The following is a 20,561-nucleotide window of genomic DNA, read 5'->3' on the forward strand; positions in this document are numbered from 1 at the left end:
CTCCGGCCCTACATCGTGCTGTAGGGGATTGTGGTTGTCTTCGGCACTATCTGGATTGTTATTGTCTCTTGTGCCGGTATCACTACTTGTGCTGTGGCGGGACTTAGAGCGGCACCGCTGATGTTGGCGCTTGCGTTGATTCTTGGAGGGGTCGTCCTCCGCTGTCTCGTCGCCATTGCCTTCTTTGGGTGTGTCCACCATGTATATATCATATGATGAGGTGGCGGTCCAGTGCCCAGTGGGCGGTGGTTCCTGTTCATCTCCTGCATCATCGTCCATACTGTCGATGTCTTCAGAGTCGAAGTCGAGCATGTCAGTTAAATCGTCAACAGTGGCTACTAAGTGGGTGGTGGGTGGGCAGGGAATTTCTTCCTCGTCCGCATCCCATCCTAGCTGGACATAGTTCGGCCGAAGTTCTCCTGACAAGGAGAGAGACCTTAATGAATTTAGAACATCGCTGAAAGGCGAGTGCTGAAAGATATCCGTGGAGGTGAACTCCATGATCGGCGCCCAGTCGGATTCGATAGGCACACATGTAGGCGGCTCGGAGTCCGTGACCGGGGATGAATCTAGTGGTTCGGCGGCACGGCTCTCGTAAGGGGTGAAGTCAGTATCCGGCTCCATCGCCACTGAAATTGCAGCCTCTATGGCGGGGTCTATCCCTTTGCTCTCGGATGACGTAATTTGCTCCGGATTGAAGGCCGGAGTAGTTGCAGATGCGATCTCCCGAACACTGTCCAACGGCAGAGTTACGTCATGCTCGTCGTGACTGTGCGGCGCACCTGACATGGGCTCGAATCCGTTGAAGATCAAGTCTCTGCGGATGTCGGCAGTGTAGTTTAAGTTTCCGAACCTGACCTGATGGCCAGGGGCGTAGCTCTCAATCTGCTCCAGATGGCCAAGCGAATTGGCCCGCAGTGCGAAGCCGCCGAATACGAAGATCTATCCGGGGAGGAAAACCTCACCCTGGACTGCATCGTTACCGATGATCGAAGGAGCCATCAAGCCTTACGGTGACGGCACGGTGGAACTCTCAATGATAGCACCAATGTCAGTGTCAAAGCCAGGGGATCTCGTGTAGGGGGTCCCGAACTGTGCGTCTAAGGCGGATGGTAATAGGAGGCAGGGAACACGATGTTTACCCAGGTTTGGGCCCTCTTGATGGAGGTAATACCCTACGTCCTGCTTGATTGTTCTTGATGATATGAGTATTACAATAGTTGATCTACGACGAGATCGGAGAGGCTAAACCCTAGAAGCTAGCCTATGGTATGATTGTGTGTTGTCCTACAGACTAAACCCTCTGGTTTATATAGACACCGGAGGGGGCTAGGGTTACACAGAGTCGGTTAAAAGGGAGGAGATCTACATATCCGTATTGCCAAGCTTGCCTTCTATGCCAAGGAAAGTCCCATCCTGACACGGGACAAAGTCTTCAATCTTGTCTCTTCACAGTCCAACAGTCCGGCAAAAGGATATAGTCCGGCTGTCCGGAGACCCCCTAATCCAGGACTCCCTCAACGGTGATGGTGGTCGATCGACCAGAGAAGGGTAAGATCCAAGTCATCTAGCGTCCCATCTACTACCTGAGCGAGGTGCTCTCCGCCTCCAAGCAGAACAACCCGCACTACCAGAAGATGTGTTACGGCGTGTACTTCACCACCAAGAAGTTGAAGCAGTACTTCCAAGAGCACATCGTCACCGTGGTCAGCATGGCCCCCCTCAGCGAAATCATCGGGTGCCGGAATGCCTCTGGCCAGGTCGCCAAGTGGGCTCTCGAGCTAGCCGCTCACACCATCCTCTCCGAGCCCCGCACCATGATCAAGTCCCAAGCCCAGGCCGACTTCCTCGTCGACTGGACCGAGACCCACTACCTGTCGCCGTCGCCGGACTCAACGCACTGGCGTATGCACTTCGACGGCTCGAAGATGCGTCTCGGCCTAGGGGCCGACATCGTGCTATCCTCCCCATAGGGCGGCCGGCTCAAATACACGCTCCAGATCCACTTCACTGCCTCCAACAACGTTGCCGAGTACGAAGCGCTTGTGCATGGCCTCCGGCTAGCCAAGGAACTCGGCATCCAGCGCATCCTATGTTATAGCGACTCGGATCTGGTGGTGCAGCAATGCTCTGGCGAATGGGACGCCCGCGACCCCAACATGGCGAGCTACCGCTTCCTTGTCCAGAAGTTGTCCGGGTTCTTCGTGGGCTGCGAGTTCCTCCACGTCCCGCGTGTAGAAAATGAGGTGGCCGACACGCTCTCCAAGATCGCCTCGTCCTGGCAATCCATCCTTTCAGGCGTCTCCCTCGAGCACCTGCGCAAGCCATCTCCGGACTCCGGGTCCATCCACGTCCCGGACGCCCCAGCCGCGCCTCAACCCGGCCCAGGGACTGCTGAACCCTGCCCGGGGGTTGCTGCCATTGACCCGGCCACCGCCGTTCCCGTCCTAGGGATTGCTGAACCCGGCACGGGGACTACTGTCGTCGACCCGGCCACTGCCGTTCAAGACTCAGGGGCCGCTGAACCCGGCTCGGGGGCTGACGTCCCGGAACCCGCCATAGTGGTCATCCTTGCCGTAGTGATAGCGCCATCATGGGCCCTACCCATCTCAGTGTTCCTGGAGAACGGGGTTCTCCCCATGGACGAGACCGAGGCCTGGCAGGTGCAGTGCCGGGCGTCCGCAACTCCACCAGTGTGTTCCAGTGCTGCGCCGAGCAAGACAAGGGCATTGAGATCCTCCTCGACATACACCAGGGTGGGTGCGGATACCACGCCGCCTCGCAGTCCCTGGTGGCCAAGGCCTTCCGCTATGGTTTCTACTGGCCCATGGCCCTCAAAGATGCCGAGTCGCTCGTCCTCAAGTGTAAGGGATGCCAGCGCTTCACCAAGCGCAGCCACCAACCGGCGTCGGCACTCCGGACCATCCCGATCGCCTGGCCCTTCGCGGTCTAGGGACTCGACAAGGTGGGGCCTTTCAAGACCGCTCGAGGCGGCATGACGCATTTGCTGGTGGCGGTGGACAAGTTCACCAAATGGATCGAAGCAAGGCCAATCAAGAAGCTGGATGGGCCAATGGCCGTCCGATCCGTCAAGGACATCGCGGTGCGCTACGACATGCCGAAGAGCATCATCACGGACAATGGCACCAACTTCGCCAAGGGCGCGCTCGTATAGTACTGCTCCGTCTTTGGCATCCGCCTCGACCTGGCTTCCGTTGCACACCCGCAGTCCAACGGTCAGGTCGAGTGGGCCAATGGCCTCATCCTATCCGGCATCAAGACACGGCTTGTCGAGCCGCTCGTCCGTTTGCTCGGCAGCTGGCTCGACGAGCTGCCAGCCGTCCTCTGGAGTCTTTGAACAACGCCAAACCGGTCGACCAGGTTCACCCCGTTCTTCCTCGTCTACGAAGCGGAATCCGTCATCCCGACCGACGTCGTGTTCGACTCGCCGCGCGTCGCGATGTACACCGAAGCCTAAGCCAAAGAAGCCCGCGAAGTCGGTGTCAACCTGCTCGAAGAAGCACGTCTCTTAGCGCTTAGTCGCTCAGCCGTTTATCAGCGAGGCCTATGGCACTACCACAGCAAGAAGATCAAACCCCTAGTGTTTCGGGAGGGAGACCTCGTCCTCCGACTCGTCCAACAGCAAGCCGACCAGCACAAGTTGTCCTCCCCGTGCGAGGGCCCCTTCATCATTAGCAAGACCTTGTGTGTTCGCAACGCCTACTACCTCATCGATGCACACAAGTCAAACAAGCGCAAGAGAGACACCACCGGTGAAGAAACAACCCGGCCGTCGAACGCGGAACTCCTCCGCCCGTTTTACAGTTAGGCATGTGTACATATGTATCACTGCCTTTTTTAATCATCTGAAAACCATGGAGTGCCCAAACGACCCTCGGGGGCTGCCTTTCCGACGAAGCTATTGTGTCTCCTACATTTGTGCATTTTTTACCTCTCCATCAAACCTGGCCACCAGTCCGTATCGCTCGACCCAGGGGCTCGGGGGGTGGCCAGCTTGGTCACCACCTGCCGCCTTACTTAGTGGTTCTTGACGCATTGGGATCGCCACGGTCTTTCACTTCGCCCTAAGCCACAGAACCGGCTCCGGCTGTCGGCCGGCAAGATCGCAAGGCCAGAGCACCAGCGCGTCATGAACACTAAGTTAAGGACCGCCGGGTTACCCAACCCGACCACGCTACTTTAAGTTACCGCACGACCGACTGCTCGCCAACCGGCTTCGCCGGGTTGCCGCCAGTCCGCCCAGTGGGTGTTTCGCTCGCGCTCAACGTTTCGACAGCCTAAATACTGCACGCTCCTCTCAGAGGCCGAACTCCTTGTCACGGACCGGCGCCTCGACCGTCATACTTGCGGGGGGGGAAGCCCTAGAGGGGAAATCGCGCGCGTGGCCTGTCAGGCCTCTACAGCTTCCGGGCGCCACATGGAATCCGCGCAAAGTTCAAAAGATCACCCCAAGATTTGACAGACTCTTTAGTTTCCCGCCCCTGCCAGGGTGCCGCGATCTGGCTTCCGGAAGCCGGCACACAGTGCCTGTTGCCGGACCCGGCGGGCATGAAATTCACCTCCTCAAGGGGGAGGGACTGTGAAGGCCCTCCCATCCGAAGACGGCGGACCTTCACAGCTTCGGGGACTACTTTCGGGGGATGAACCCAAGGCAGGCAATGGAACCCGAATCCTTTTCAAAAACAATAGGGCCGGCAAGCCCCTCAAGCCGGCTCACGCTTGGACAGGTCACTCGACCCGCCCAAGCCCCTCGACCCGGCCAAACCCCACAACCCGGCCGGACTCCTCGACTCGGCCTCGACCACCAACTCAAGACAGCCGATCCCGGCACGTCAAGACTTCTCCAACAAGCCAGCTCCACCCTTGGCGCATTCCTCAACCCGGCCACGGGTCACCTCCCGTCCCATCCTAGCCGTACGATGGGACGAGTCTGCACCTACGGATGACCGAGGCAAAAGTGCCCCGCCCATGCCTCTGGTCAGCCGGGGCGTGGCAACAATGCCCTATCTACCCGCTGACCAGGGCCAGCGTGGCAATAGTGCAACCATCGTCACCAATGACGCCAGCAAGCGGCGACCTGACGAAGCGCCACTGTAGCCGACTCAACCCGGCCACTCCCTGACGATCGACGAGACGGCCAACAGTGCCCCCGTACCCGGCGGGCCCCATGCCTGGAGAACCCGGCGAGCCCGGACCCCCGGCGGGTCCCAGCACCGGCTTCCCGGACAATGAAAACCCGGCATCACGGCCTTGTAACATTACCATTGTACCCCTGGGGAATTGGCCTATAAAATCCCCAAGAGTCCTCCATGCAGGGGGTGAAGAAATCCGATCAGTAGAATACACACACACACAGAGAGGGAGCAGCCTAAGCCCTGGCCTGCCTTCCTTGTTCCCTGACACAGCTCAAGGAGCAACTCTGTACTGATACACATCAACCACACTCGGTAGGACTAGGGGTGTTATCTCTCCGGAGAGCCCCGAACCTGGGTATTTCTTGCGTCCCACGCTCGCTCATGCCGACCTCGCCTCTGGAGCCCACCAGTGCACTCGAGCCTCCTCCTATCTTTAGCCATCCCTTGGCATCTGTCGTGCGCCCACCATGACAATGCACGTATGGTAAATGTTGTGTGACAATTTGAAGCATGGGGTGTTCTTTGATTGCTTTCCTTATGAGTGGCGGTTGGGGACGAGCGATGGTCTTTTCCTACCAATCTATCCCCCTAGGAGCATGCGCGTAGTTCTTGGTTTTGATGACTTGTAGATTTTTGCAATAAGTATGTGAGTTCTTTATGACTAATGTTGAGTCCATGGATTATACGCACTCTCACTCTTCCATCATTGCTATCCTCTTTGGTACCGTGCATTGCCCTTTCTCACCTCAAGAGTTGGTGCAAACTTCGCCGGTGCATCCAAACCCCGTGATATGATACGCTCTATCACACATAAGCCTCCTTATATCTTCCTCAAAACAGCCACCATACCTACCTATTATGGCATTTTCATAGCCATTCCGAGATATATTGCCATACAACTTTCCACCGTTATGTTTATTATGACACACTCCATCATTGTCATATTGCTTTGCATGATCATGTAGTTGACATCGTATTTGTGGCAAGGCCACATTCATAATTCTTTCATACATGTCACTCTTGATTCATTGCACATCCCGGTACACCGCCGGAGGCATTCACATAGAGTCATATTTTGTTCTAAGTATCGAGTTGTAATTCTTGAGTTGTAAGTAAATAAAAGTGTGATGATTTTCATTATTAGAGCATTGTCCCGTGTGAGGAAAGGATGATGGAGACTATGATTCCCCCACAAGTCGGGATGAGATTCAGGACGAAAAAAAAGAGGCCATAAAAAGAGAAAAAAGGCCCAAATAAAAAAATGAGAGAAAAATAGAGAAGGGGCAATATTACTATCCTTTTTCCACACTTGTGCTTCAAAGTAGCACCATGATCTTCATGATAGAGAGTCTCTTTTTTGTCACTTTCTTATACTAGTCGGAATTTTTCATTATAGAACTTGGCTTGTATATTCCAATGATGGGCTTCCTCAAAATGCCCCAGGTCTTCGTGAGCAAGCAAGTTGGATGCACACCCACTAGTTTCTTTTGTTGAGCTTTCATATATTTATAGCCCTAGTGCATCCGTTGCATGGCAATCCCTACTCCTTGCATTGACAACAATCGATGGGCATCTCCATAGCCCCGTTGATTAGCTGCGTCAATGTGAGACTTTCTCTTTTTTTGTCTTCTCACACAACCTCCATCATCATATTCTATTCCACCCATTGTGCTATGTCCATGGCTCGCACTCATATATTGCGTGAAAGTTGAAAGAGTTTGAAAAGGCTAAGTATGAAACAATTGCTTGGCTTTTCATCGAGGTCGTGCATGATGGGAGCATTTTGTGTGACGAAAATGAAGCATGGCCAAACTATATGATTTTGTAGGGATAAGCTTTCTTTGGCTATGTTATATTGCTAAGACATAATTGCTTGGTTAGCATGCTTGAAGTACTATTATTTTTATGTCAATATTAAACTTTTTTCTAGAATATTTTCGATCTAAACATTCATGCCACAATAAAGCGAATTACATTGAAAATTATGTTAGGTAGCATTCCACATCAAAAATTCTATTTTTATCATTTACCTACTCGAGGACGAGCGGGAATTAAGCTTGGGGATGCTTGATACGTCTCCAACGTATCTACAATTTTTTATTGTTCCATGCTATTATATTATCTGTTTTGGATGTCTAATGGGATTTATTATGTACTTTTATATTATTTTTGGGACTAACCTATTAATCGAAGTCCCAGTGCAAATTGCTGTTTTTTTGCCTATTTCAGTGTTCCACAGAAAAGGAATATCAAACGGAATCCAAACAGAACGAAACCTTCGCCAGGATCTTTTTGGAACAAACGCAATCCAGGAGACTTGGAGTGGAGGTCAAGGAAGCAACGAGGCGGCCACGAGGTAGGGCGGTGCGCCCCCCACCCTCATGGGCTCCTCATAGCTCCACCGACCTACTTCTTTCGCCTATATATACTCTTATACCCTGAAAACATCTAGGGGAGCCACGAAACCACTTTTCCACCGCCACAACCTTCTGTACCCATTGGATCCCATCTTGGGGCCTTTTCTGGCGATCTGCCGGAGGGGGATTCGATCATGGAGGGCTTCTACATCAACACCATAGCCTCTCCGATGATGTGTGAGTACTTTACCACAGACCTTTGGGTCCATAGCTATTAGCTAGATGGCTTCTTCTCTCTCTCTCTTTGGATCTCAATACAAAGTTCTCCTCGATGTTCTTGGAGATCTATTTGATGTAATTATTTTTGCGGTGTGTTTGTCGAGATCCGATGAATTGTGGGTTTATGATCAAGATTATCTATGAACAATATTTGATTCTTCTCTGAATTCTTATATGCATGATTTCATATCTTTGCAAGTCTCTTCGAATTATCAGTTTAGTTTGGCCTACTAGGTTGATCTTTCTTGCAATGGGAGAAGTGCTTAGCTTTGGGTTCAATCTTGCGGTGCTCGATCCCAGTGACAGAAAGGGAACCGACACGTATTGTATTGTTGCCATCGAGGATAAAAAGATGGGGTTTATATCATATTGCTTGATTTTATCCCTCTACATCATGTTATCTTGCCTAATGCGTTACTCTATTCTTATGAACTTAATACTCTAGATGCATGCTGGATAGTGGTCGATGTGTGGAGTAATAGTAGTAGATGCAGAATCGTTTCGGTATACTTGACACGGACGTGATGCCTATGTTCATGATCAAGCCTAGATATTCTCATAACTATGCGCTTTTCTATCAATTGCTCAGCAATAATTTGTTCACCCACCATAATATTTGCTATCTTGAGAGAAGCCACTAGTGAAACCTATGGCCCCGGGGTCTACTTTACATCATATAAGTTTTCGATCTACAATTCTAGTTTACTATTTATTTTATTTTGCAATCTTTACTTTTCAATCTATGCAACAAAAATACCAAAAATATTTATCTTATTATCTTTATCAGATCTCACTTTCATAAGTGACCGTGAAGGGAATGACAACCCCTTTATCGCGTTGGCTGCGAGGTTCTTGTTTGTTTGTGCAGGTACTAGGCGACTTGCGTGTAGTATCCTATTGGATTGATACCTTGGTTCTCAAAAACTGACGGAAATGCTTATGCTACTTTGCTGCATCACCCTTTCCTCTTCAAGGGAAAACCAACGCATCCTCAAGAGGTAGCATGGAAGACCACAACTCTCACTTTGCATATGGGTGTTCCATCAAAAATGTTTGCGATGACTAGCTGCACAAATCCTGCTCGACACATTTTAACTTAGCTTACTTGAGAAGCTGTCGATTTACATACGGGTGTTCTATCTAAAACATTTGCGATCAAGAGCTGCACAAATCCTACTCGACACATTTTCCCTTGGCTTCCTGGGGAAGCTGTTGGTTTGCATACGGGTGTTCTAACTAAAACTTTCGCGATGAGTTATTTATATTTAAAAAATGTATTAAACGGCGGCTTGGGAGCCATTAATGGAGAGGATGCGAGCAAGGCGGACAGCCATGGAAGTCAAAGGGCTCGCTTCCTAGTGAGCTTGCGCGGCGTACAGCTCACACGCTTCCCGATGAGCCTGCCCACTGGAGTACAACTCGCAAGCCTCCCGTTCAGTCAAGTACATGTCCTCACGACACCTCCTAGCCATTAAAAGAGTGAGGCATGGCGTCACGTTAATGGTTAACAAAACGCACACGATTTAAATTATACAAAACGTTTGAGATTCTACAGTGGCAGCTATTTGTTTCGAAATGCCTTTGTTTGTGGTTATTCCAGTGCACCTTCTCTCAAAATGGACAAGAAAAATAGCAAAGTATGTCGGGTGCTATTCCATGATAGCATGCCAAGTTTCATGAATTTCAGACGAGTTTTGGATTTACTAGAATTTAAAAACAAAGCATCTCAATGTTTTCTCGGCAATCAACACCGCCCTGATATTTGAAATTCGTTCTCATTTCTTGTATGGGACCTAAGCATGCACCCAAGGACACACATTTGATATGTCAACCCATTTTTCTGCAATGGAGCATGTGCATGTAATTCAAATTTGAATTATGCACATAAAATGCCTAGAAAACCCAGTTAATGTATAAAAATATCGTAGCAAACCCCAAAAAATCCCAAAAATTGACACAACACTCCTATTGTTCTTTGTTGAAACTAGAAAAAAAGTTAAAGCAAGAAGAGGCAACGGATATTGTTTCGTCCCCAAAGGTGGCACGTTCGCTACCGAAACCATCAGGCTTGTTGTGAGAAGCTCTGGTTTGCGAGAAGCTTAATTATACCCAAACCTGCCCCAAATGGGACAAAAAAACTTACCACAACATGTTGATGCCACTCCATGATAGCATGCAAAGTTTCTTGAATTTCAGACGAGTTTTGGATTACAAGAATTTAAAAACAAAGTATCTCAACATTTGCGGCCGAGCGACGGTGGAAGGTGCTTGACATTCATTCCCATTTCTTGCATGGGACCTAAGCATGCACCTAAGTACACAGATTTGATTTTTCAACCAATTTATATGCACTGGAGCATGTGCATGTAGTTTAAATTTGAATTATTCACATAAAATGCCTAGAAAACCCAGTTAATGTATAAAAATGTCCAAACGAACCCCAAAAATTCCAAAATTTAACACAACACTCATGTATTTCTATGTTGACACTAGAAAAGATTTGAAAGCAATAAGTGGCAACGGATATTGTTTCGTCTCCAAAGGTGGCACGTTCCCTACCGAAACCATCAGCCTTGTTGTGAGAAGCTCTGGTTTGTGAGAAGCTCTAGTTTGTGAGAAGCTTATACCCAAACCTGCCCCAAATGGAACAATTTTTTTGCCATGACATGTTGATGTCGCTCCATGATAGCATGCCAAGTTTCATGAATTTTAGACGAGTTTTGGATTTACTAGAATTTAAAAACCATGTATCTCAATGTTTGCGGCCGAGCGACCGTGGCAGAGTGTTTGACATTCATTCCCATTTCTTGCATGGGACCTAAGCATGCAACCAAGGACACATATTTGATTTTTCAACCAATTTATATGCATTAGAGCATGTGCCTGTAGTTAAAATTTGAATTATGCACATAAATGCATTGAAAACTCAATTAATGTATAAAAATGTCCAAAAGAACCCCAAAAAATTCCAAGATTTAACACAACACTCATGTTGTTCTATGTTGACACTAGGGAAAAATTGAAATCAAGAAGAGGCAATAGATATCGTTTCGTCTAGAAAGGTGAAACATTCTGTACCGTAACCATGAGGCTTGTTGCGAGAAGCTCTGGTTTGTGAGAAGCTTATACCCCAACCTGCACCAAATGGGATAATATTTTTATCACGACATGTTGATGCCGTTCCATGATAGCATGTCAAGTTTCATGAATTTTAGACAAGTTTTTGATTTACTAGAATTTTAAAACCATGTATCTCAATGTTAGTGGTCGAGCGATGGTGGCAAAGGTGTTTGACATTCATTCCCATTTCTTGCATGGGACCTAAGGTTACAACCAAGGACACACATCTGATTTTTCAACCTGTTTATATGCACTGGAGCATTTGCATGTAGTTAAAATTTGAATTATGCACATAAATGCATAGAAAACTCAGTTAATGTATAAAATGTCCAAGCAAGCCACGAAAAATCCCAAAAAATGACACAACACTCCTGTTGTTCTATGTCGACACTAGAAATGTTTTGAAAGCAAGAAGAGGCAACGGATATCGTTTCATCAACAAAGGTGACATGTTTCCCTACCAAAACCATGAGGCTTCTTGTGAGAAGCTTATACCATAACCTACCCCAAATGGGACAATATTTTTTTACCCCAGCATGTTGATGCCATTCCATGATAGCATGCCAAGGTTCACTACTGGAATTACAGAAGAAAGCACCTCAACATTTGCCAGAGAGCCACGGTGTTGTGGTGTTTGAAATTCATCCCCATTTCTTGTATGGGACATAAGCATCAACCCATGGACACATAGATCATTTTACAACCCATTTTGGTGCATCGGAGCATGTGCATGTAGTTTAATTTTGAATTGTGCACCTGAAATGCCTAGAAAACCAAGTTAATGTATAAAAATGTCCAAATGAACCCTGAATAATTCCAATTTTTTTGACGACACACCTATAGTTGCATGTTCACTGCAGATAAAAGTTTTAGCAATTCAAACACCATCCTTTGGAGCCGCGACCCCATTATGTAATTCAAATCAAGACGAAAAATCAAGTAGATTGCACACAGTTTATTATCACCAACCGTGTGAGATGCAACACAGAATATCTTGGAGCACCATCCGAGTACAGTACGCATATGGCTTACACGAGAAGGTGCGTCGGCTACAGTCGACGGCAGGCGTGTCAAGCACACTAGCTCGCTCCCCAAATATCAGTTCACTATTCAATCATCACCAGTGAAAGATGGGGATGTGGACCCGCTTCGTGAGGGAAACTTCGGTGGCCCACTCCAGCGAGAGCATGGCCGCAACCGCTAGGCGCGTGCTAACAAGCTTCGTGAGCGCGGCCGCAATCTGCGACCGGGCGGCCACGGCAGCCCAAATGGGTGATGTTGCTTCTTAGGTTGCGGTGGCAGCATCTGCCTCGGGGATAGAAACTAGCAAGAGGGGCACAATAACTTTCCGTTTCGCAGCGGCGGCATCAGCCCCGATGGAGGCCGCCCATGACCATGTTGAGGCCGCCCACGCCCAGCTCATGGCGGTCACCACACAAATTGAACGAAGCTTCTCCGACAATGGTCGACAACCCACGACTGAAGAGTTGGCAATCGCTGAGACCGTTCGAGCAGCCGTCCGTTCCTGCGCGGCATACCTTGCCACGACAGAGCCCGCCCAAGCCCAGATCACGGCCACCCACGCCCAGCTCATGGCAGCCTATTCCAAAGATATGGCAGATGCAGATGGCGAGATGCTTGCCGAGTATGCTGTGATTGATGCCATGGAGCCCCTTCCCCAGGAGATCGTCGGGCGCGGGCTGGACATGGAGGAGGCGGCGGAGATCGATGAGCACCAGCCATAGTAGTACTCTTTGTTTTGCTTAATTAAGAGAATCATTCTTTAATTTGTTAGAGTAATGTTTAGGCCAGCTATCTCTGTTTAATTACTGAACTTGATCGATTAAGAAGTGTGGGTGTGTTGCAGTCTCCTTTGTGTACCCAAATTATGCAATGACGTGGATGACCACTGTAACCAGGGAAATTCAAACCAAAATTTGCACGTTCAAACTCATCACACACGGGTTAAGCTATATGAATCGTTTGTGATGTCCACATATCGTACACAATGCCGAATAAGGGACAGTGTCTGATGACACTTTGCACGCCTTTCTCTGCATCGATCCAAATTTTTTGGCTTCCACAGAAATATCTACCTCCCCGCCCATCCCCCTTACCAAAAGGCACATTTCCCCTGCTTCCGCCTTCCTTTCCAAGTTGAAACCTTCACTCCTTTCTTGCAGCGCCACCTCCTCGCCGGTGACCCTCCTTCACGCTGCTCGGCCTCGCCGATCCAGGCAGGTAATCCACACCCGACCCCCATCCTCCTCCTTCCACATCCCACATGCCCTTACTACCGGTGCAACACCTTCCACCCAAATCACCGACCCTCCCCCAATTAAGCACCGCCTTAAGTCATGGTGTACGCAGTATAGCCAGGAGCTCAAGGAGTATTTGGCAGCGGAGAAGCAAATCACAGCCGCACACGCGGATGAGGTCACGATGGCTGCAATTCGTGCCGACCCCCAAATCTTGGAGGAGCACCTCGCCGTCGAGGCCACCATCGATGCCTCGAGAGCCGACGCCACGACGCGGTTGGCTGCTTTAAACGATAGTTCGTGGTATTTTCTCGAGGCCACCATCGGTGCCTTCGACGAAGACTACGAGGTGTTTTCTCAGCGTGCCCGTGCTTACCTCAACTTGAGAGCCAGCAGGTTGGTGCCCGGAGCGTCTCAGGAAACTAAACACTACGATGAGGGCACCCATGTTGTGGAGGCCTCGCCCTCTTCCATGTCCAATGAGACAATCATCATCAATATCTCCCATGATGAGGAGTAGCTTGTCTTATTAGCTCACTCTAAGGACCTATGTTTAGTTTGCTAGCTACGCCGGTTAAGCATGCTTAGTTTACCCGTTGCATGTGCTGCTCCTGCCTTTCCTTAACAAATTCTAGTGAATTGTCCAATCTACTTTTACCATGCAATCTGTTGCTCTAGTGTATATGTTCTATATGTCGTGCAATATGGTGCTCACTTATTAACTATTTGGTTAATTTATTGTCGTGTTCAGTTAGCTGTTTGGTTCAATTCTGCAAATGTGTTGTTCAATTCTTCAGGGTGCAATTTTGTATCGTCTTCCATGTGAGAAATAAATCAAATTTATCTTTACAAAATACATGAGAAACAAATACAATTGCTATATTTCCAAGTTGTCAAGCATGCTTGGTTTGGTTAACTGTTTGATCTTCTAGTATGTTATACATTATGCAATGTGGTGCTCAGTTAATGTTTGGTTCATTTGTTGTGGTGTTTAGTTAACTGTTTGGTTCAATTCTGCAATGCGATATTCAATTGTTGTGGGTGCATTCCGTTATTGTATACCATGAGAAATAAATCGAATTTTGCTGTACTAAATACATGAGAAACAAATACAATTGCTATATTTTCAAGTTGCTAAGCATGCTTGGTTTGGTTAACTGTCTGATCTTCTATTAGGAGTATGTTATATCGTGCAATGTGGTGCTCAGTTAATATTTGGTTCATTTGTTGTGGTGTTTAATTAATTGCTTGGTTCAATTATGCAATGCGATGTCCAATTGTTATGGGTAGAATTTTGTATTGTTGTGCACGTGAGGAATAAATCGAATTTTGCTGCACTTAATACATGAGAAACATATACAATTGCTACATTTCCTAGTTCTTAATCATGATTGGTTTGGATAAATGGGTTTTCCATGTGGCTTGAATTAATCTGATGAATCTGTAATGTCCTTATTTTTCATCAACATATTTTACTAATAGCATTAGCATGCGAACTCTCAGTTAACCTGATCACTACCTACCTTATATGTGTTGCAGGGAAACAATGGGAAGCTCCGAGGTTTACAATAGAGGTTTGCACATGCATAGTTCTTTGTTTAATAACACATTATTATGCAATTGCAGGAAACATTCTAATATTTAGGTTTTTAACAACTAGTACAAATGCCTGTGCGTTGCAACGGGCGATTAAATTAGTAGAGTTCGGTCCTTGTGCAATTTACAATATTTATTATATTCAATTTTGACGAACCTCGGTAAACAGGTATTCTTGAGTATCACTTTTCAGAAAAATCCTCCCTAACATTGTTGGTCAGGATGTATTTCAACTCCACACCTTCATCCGATGACAAAGTAATGGTGCCTGGAATGGTCTTTCAATTGTTTTTTTAATTGTTCAGAATGACACTAATTTGTTTTGTAATTTTATGACTAACAATTTCATATGTAACTTTTTTGCACTGTTTGGGCTTGGACCGGACATAACGACTTGGTATACACGACACACAAACTCTCAGAAAAAGATGTGAATATTTCTCAAAAAAAGAGAATAATAAGGTTTAATAACGACTCGAGATTATGAGAATATTAATATGTAATAATTCCAACTCAGTTTTCATGAAAGTTTGTAAAAATTTAAAAATATTTGAACCTCCGTTAAATCCCGGCCACAAAATCTCTAATTGCTGAAAATAAAATTGTTCTTGTTTGAGTAACCATAAAATAGGGGGAAAAGAGGGAGAAATACACTCACGAGCCAGCCCCGACCCATCTTTGTTTAAGCCCACTAAGTAGCCGGCACACCCCCAACGCCAACTTCTTCTTGCAAAAAATATATAAAAAATGCTAGCCTCTTCCATTGCTCTCTCCTTCTCAATGGAGAACAGCGGCGGCACGCTTCTGCTCACGCTCTCCTCGCACTGACACTGTCTCCCTGATCCGCCTGGAAGCCACCTGCCCATGGCCGACTCGCTCTCCTCTGCCTCAGCTCACTGTCCTCCTGCTGTCGCTCAGTGGCGAGACCACCACGATGCCGCTCGCTCTCCTCCCGCCGACCTCCTCTGCCCCAGATCTCTGCAGAGCACCTCCTCCTAGACGACCTCGCGTGTGCGCCGCCGCCGCTTCACACATCAACGCCGACACCTTGTTGTCGTCCCGGAGAGCTTCCTTCACGCCGCCTCCGCGCCAGCAAGTCCCGACACCGGCGAGCCACTGCCCTTTGGGTGATGCGGTGCTCCCTCGTCTGCGTGTGTGGCGGGCCGGCTGGTGCTCTGGGATTAAGCGCGCACTGCGGCCTCGGCTACAATTTTTGACTGGTTAGTCTTGTTTCCGCTCAGGTCTCTTGCGGCATGTGAGTAGAATTCACTTCTGAGCAGTTAATCATACTCAGAAACATATACACTTAATTTAGATCCAGATCCATTTAGATAGCTCCTAATCTTCATTGTGTTATGTGACATTTTTTTTACTTGTACCTGATACTAATAATATTGGGTTGGCATGGTAGTATCGTTAGGATTTTTTGCCTGAATGTGTTAGTGAGCACTTATTCCACACAGTTTTCTATCTATGATGGACTGAAAACTGAAGCTGAAATATTTTGGCAGGTAGTTAATTGTAAGGGCGATCTTGCACAATTCTACCTGATGTATTGCATAGTCCAAGTCTTTCCAGACGAATACCATCTACAGACATTGGAAACATTGTTGAACACCTTTCCCCAGCTACAGGTTTGCAAATTCACCTTTTCTAGCTTGCTTTCCTGCTGTAATTTCCCAGTTTATGCTATTCCATGCAGATAATTGCATAACTGAGGTTAATTCTGTCAATCAAAGACTCAACTTGCAAGTGATCCTCATGCCTTTGATCGATTTGGTTGGTTTCCCTGATGTTTATTATCTAGGAAACTAAAGTGTTATTTTCTCCTGTGCTTCACCACTTAAAGAAAGCATTAACATATAGGTTCAAGTGCACTTTTTTGTCTTCACCTGATTGAAAATTATCATGTTAGCTAAGGGACTTTTGAGGGCAAAGCACACTATTATACAGTTATGGTATGTTATTTTATTCTGGTGCCATAATTTGATGATGAACCTATACTTTCGTAAATTCAGGGTATAACATGGTAAATTATCATGTTTTCTTTTTCTGAAGGGCGGTTATCAAAGTTATCAAAATCATCTACAATGGTCAATTTAGTGATGCCATCAATTTTCTGCAATAACAACAAAATTTAAGTTAAACCTCCAATTTTGAAATCATCTAACTATATTGAAAAGTTAATTATAGTCTGCATAAGCGACTGGATTTTTGGATTTCCAGCACGATACGGGCATAGAACTATGTATATAAGTAACCAGCAAGCTGAGTCTGATCAAACTATCCACATCACTGTCAGGTATTGCATATTCTGCCTACCAATGTACAGTATACATGCATGTATCTCTAACGCATATCACTATAATTCAGGACCTTTAATCTTTGTCCTGGAAGATATGTTGCTTGGCATGGGCTGCAATTATAATAATAACAGAAATCATATGCATGCATGAATCTCTAATTGGTAGGCCCTCGTATTCAGGACAGACAGAGCACGGTCTGGCTGCCGGGACGCCGGCGAATAGGAACCTGGGCTTGCGACGGATGCCAAGATGAGCCATAGAGTTGCAGGAGCGAGCAGCAGAGCGAAGGGAGGTGCAGAAGAGCAGCTCTAGGAGGCGGCGTGGTGGAGCGGTGACGGCTACGCGTGTCAGTGGTGGTGGTGGTGCTGGGGCGATGAGCGGTAAGTAACGGCTACGCTCGCTGATGGTGGTGGTGCTGGGGCGAGGCAGGGCGGCAAGAAAAACACCCAGCGGCCAAGCGTCACGGCGGCGGGTGGGCACGGGGGAAGACATATTTGAAGCAATCAAGTGCAGGTCGACAGAGAACCAACAACCCTGATTTCAACCCTTTGTGCACATACCTCAAGCGTAGAATCGGCCGACGAATTTCCGGTGAACTATGGAGCGTTGTCGGACACCAGCTTGTTTTTCGTCGAAGTCTGAGGAGGCGACATTGGACAGTCTTCCAGCAAAGTAGGCGGAGACGACATTGGACAGATTTTGTGGGACGGTGTCTTGTTTTCTGTCGAAGTTGGCAGAGGCGACAGTGGGCAGACTACCGACGAAGGTGGACAGATTCTGCCAGACGACGGCTTTCCCGCGAAATCAGTGGAGGTGACTTGAAATTGCGATGCAATTTACGTGGATTGCCGATCGAGCCTTTAATATGTTATATAGCAGTCAATTTTGTGTGAAATCCTAGTCGGGATACTCATGGCTCCGTACTGGAGTTGGACACCCGTGACTCCGTATTGGAGTTGTTCTTGTACGCGTGTGCTGCTGGTTGGCTGGAGATATATTATGGGCTGATGTAACCAATATCAGCCCAATAATCCAAATAAACGTGAAAGGACGGGCGATCTAACCAAACTTGATCTTGCCGTACGTGAGCAAAATAGGATGGCTGGACGTAATGCGGGACGAAACCAAGAATATCACGGACGCGGAGTTTCTGCACCCGAGCTCAAACAGTAAAATCAAAACTAAATCAATTTTTTTAAAAAAAATCCAATTTTTTTGGGAGAAACATTGACAAAAGTTCTAAGTGTTTGCAAAAATTCGCCATGAAATCACATTTCTAGAAGGCGTGGCAAAAAAAAAAACAAAATCAGTACTCTGAAAATGCTACTTTCAAAAGCATTTTGGAGCACTGAATTTGTTTTTTTTTGCCACGCTTTACAGGAATGTGATTTCATGATGAATTTTTGCAAGCACTTAGAACTTTTGTCAATGTTTCTCCCCAAAAAAATTTGGAATTTTTTGAATTTTTTTTATTTTTTTTCGATTTTACTGTTCACCGAGCTCAAATGAGCTCGGAAGCAGAAAGGCACTTTCGGAATATCACCTCCTTTTAATAGTAGGTATAAATATAGATATAGATAGATATAGATTTCGTCTTGCACATGATGATGATGCATTTATTAATGATAATGATGAGCACGTCATTACTGATAGTGATGATGATGATGCATTTATTGATCCCGAAGCATTTATTGAACCACATTATGACTAGGTATTCAATTTTTTATGTTGTACTTGATTTATATAGTTACTTGTATGATTGTATGATTTATATAGTTACTTGTATATTTTCTTACTTTGTATGATTGTTTCTTATACATAGTGCCATGGTCTTGATGTCCGTCCCCGTCGGCCCTCGCCCGCTTTATGATTCAGATGTGGTAAATTCTCTTTCATAACTATTTTTTGACATAGAGATATTTTAATCTAGGAGGTATGTGAACCGGAATTTGAAACCGACCCTCTTGTCGAGAAGTTAAATTTAGTTGAAAAAGAAAATGAGTATTTGAAAGAAAAAAATTAAAAGAATTGAAGAAGAGAAGATGACATTGGAGTTGTATGTTTCCGATGCCGTCGATGATCACAAGATGAAGATGAATGCAATGCACTTGAAGATGGATGCAATGCGCCCGAAGCTTAAGAAGATTAGAAAATATGCCATTGATAATGAGGCTTGGTATCATTATGTCGTTGGATCAATCTTTATCTTAGTTGTGATCTTCATCGCATTTGTTGTGATGAGGGTAAGTTTTCTCTAGTGTTTTACTTAACAAATGCATACTTAGCTTACGTTCCTACTAAATGGCATAACTACCTAAGTTAGACAAAAAATGAGCTATAATTAGCTTTGTTTCCTCAAAAATGTCATGATAATCTTTGTTACCTCCAAAATGATATAGACTTACCTTACTTTCCTTGAAAATGACATAATAACCTTAGTAAGCTCCAAAATGACCTATTTACCTAGCTTAGCTCTAAAATGACCTACACTTAGCATTTTTACCTAGCTTAGCAATAAAATGGTATTTTTACCTACCTTAGTTAGAAGAACAGATAAAATAGAGGAGAGGAGAAAAAGAAAGAGAAGAAAAAAATCTTCTTCTTCTTCTTCTTCTTCTTCTTCTTTTTCTTCTTCTTCTTCTTCCTCTTCTTCTTCTTCTTCCTCTTCTTCTTCTTCTTCTTCTTTTTCTTCTTCTTCTTCTTCTTCTTCTTCTTCTTTTTCTAGATAGTCTTCTCTTCTAACTTGCTTCTTTCCCAATTTGCAGATTTGCTTTAGATGAGGAAGCTTGCGTCGATGGAGTCTACTCTTCTCTTTTAGGCTTCCTTCTTGTTTTGATTTTCTACGATGAACAATGTCAAACTTGCTACCTATATATGTATGTATGGATGAAACCATTGTATGCTTGTTGTTGGATATGTTGGCTATGTTTATGTGTTGGATGAAACCATTTGCTATGTATATGTGTTGGATGATCATATCCATATGGCAGGGATATAATTTGGTATGTATATGTGTTAGACGACAAAGAACGTTTAATCTTTGTCGTCAGCCAGCTGACGGCAAAGCTACCAAATAGGCCAGTGTAACATCCCAATTTTTCAATTTGGAATGTTATACATAGGTCATCTTATGCATATCATATTTTATTGTATTTTGATTTTGATCCTAGAAATACCAAGAAACTCAAGGACCCACGGAGAGAGTTGGGGATTTCGTTACTTTCATATTTGAATTTTCTCAAATTTGAAAAGAGGATCGTTTTGGTTTTAATATTATGTTCTCCCTAAATATTTCCAACATAAAAATAAAAGAGAGGAGATCATATGACTTCTCAAAAATGAAGGAAATAGTGGAGGAAAAATATTAAAATCAAATAAATAATTTTATTTGGATTTTATTGCTATTTTATTTGAATTAGAAAAATATGCATTTTTCAAAATTGCATTTTTAGGCCAGAAAAGTGTTCACTTCGTTCTAAATATTTTATT

The 20,561-nt window shown here is 45.9% G+C and overlaps 1 long non-coding RNA gene across 1 annotated transcript; it reads left to right on the top strand.

The window, feature by feature from the left end:
• Positions 1-15,479: 15,479 nt before the first annotated feature.
• Positions 15,480-18,137, top strand: LOC125514060. Its single transcript, XR_007286251.1, has 3 exons — positions 15,480-15,986; positions 16,278-16,400; positions 17,252-18,137. It is a non-coding gene; the product is annotated as an uncharacterized LOC125514060 (long non-coding RNA).
• The last annotated feature ends 2,424 nt before the right edge of the window (positions 18,138-20,561 follow it).

The sequence above is a fragment of the Triticum urartu genome, chromosome 6 (assembly GCF_003073215.2).
Source record: "Triticum urartu cultivar G1812 chromosome 6, Tu2.1, whole genome shotgun sequence".
Classification (NCBI taxonomy): domain Eukaryota; kingdom Viridiplantae; phylum Streptophyta; class Magnoliopsida; order Poales; family Poaceae; genus Triticum; species Triticum urartu.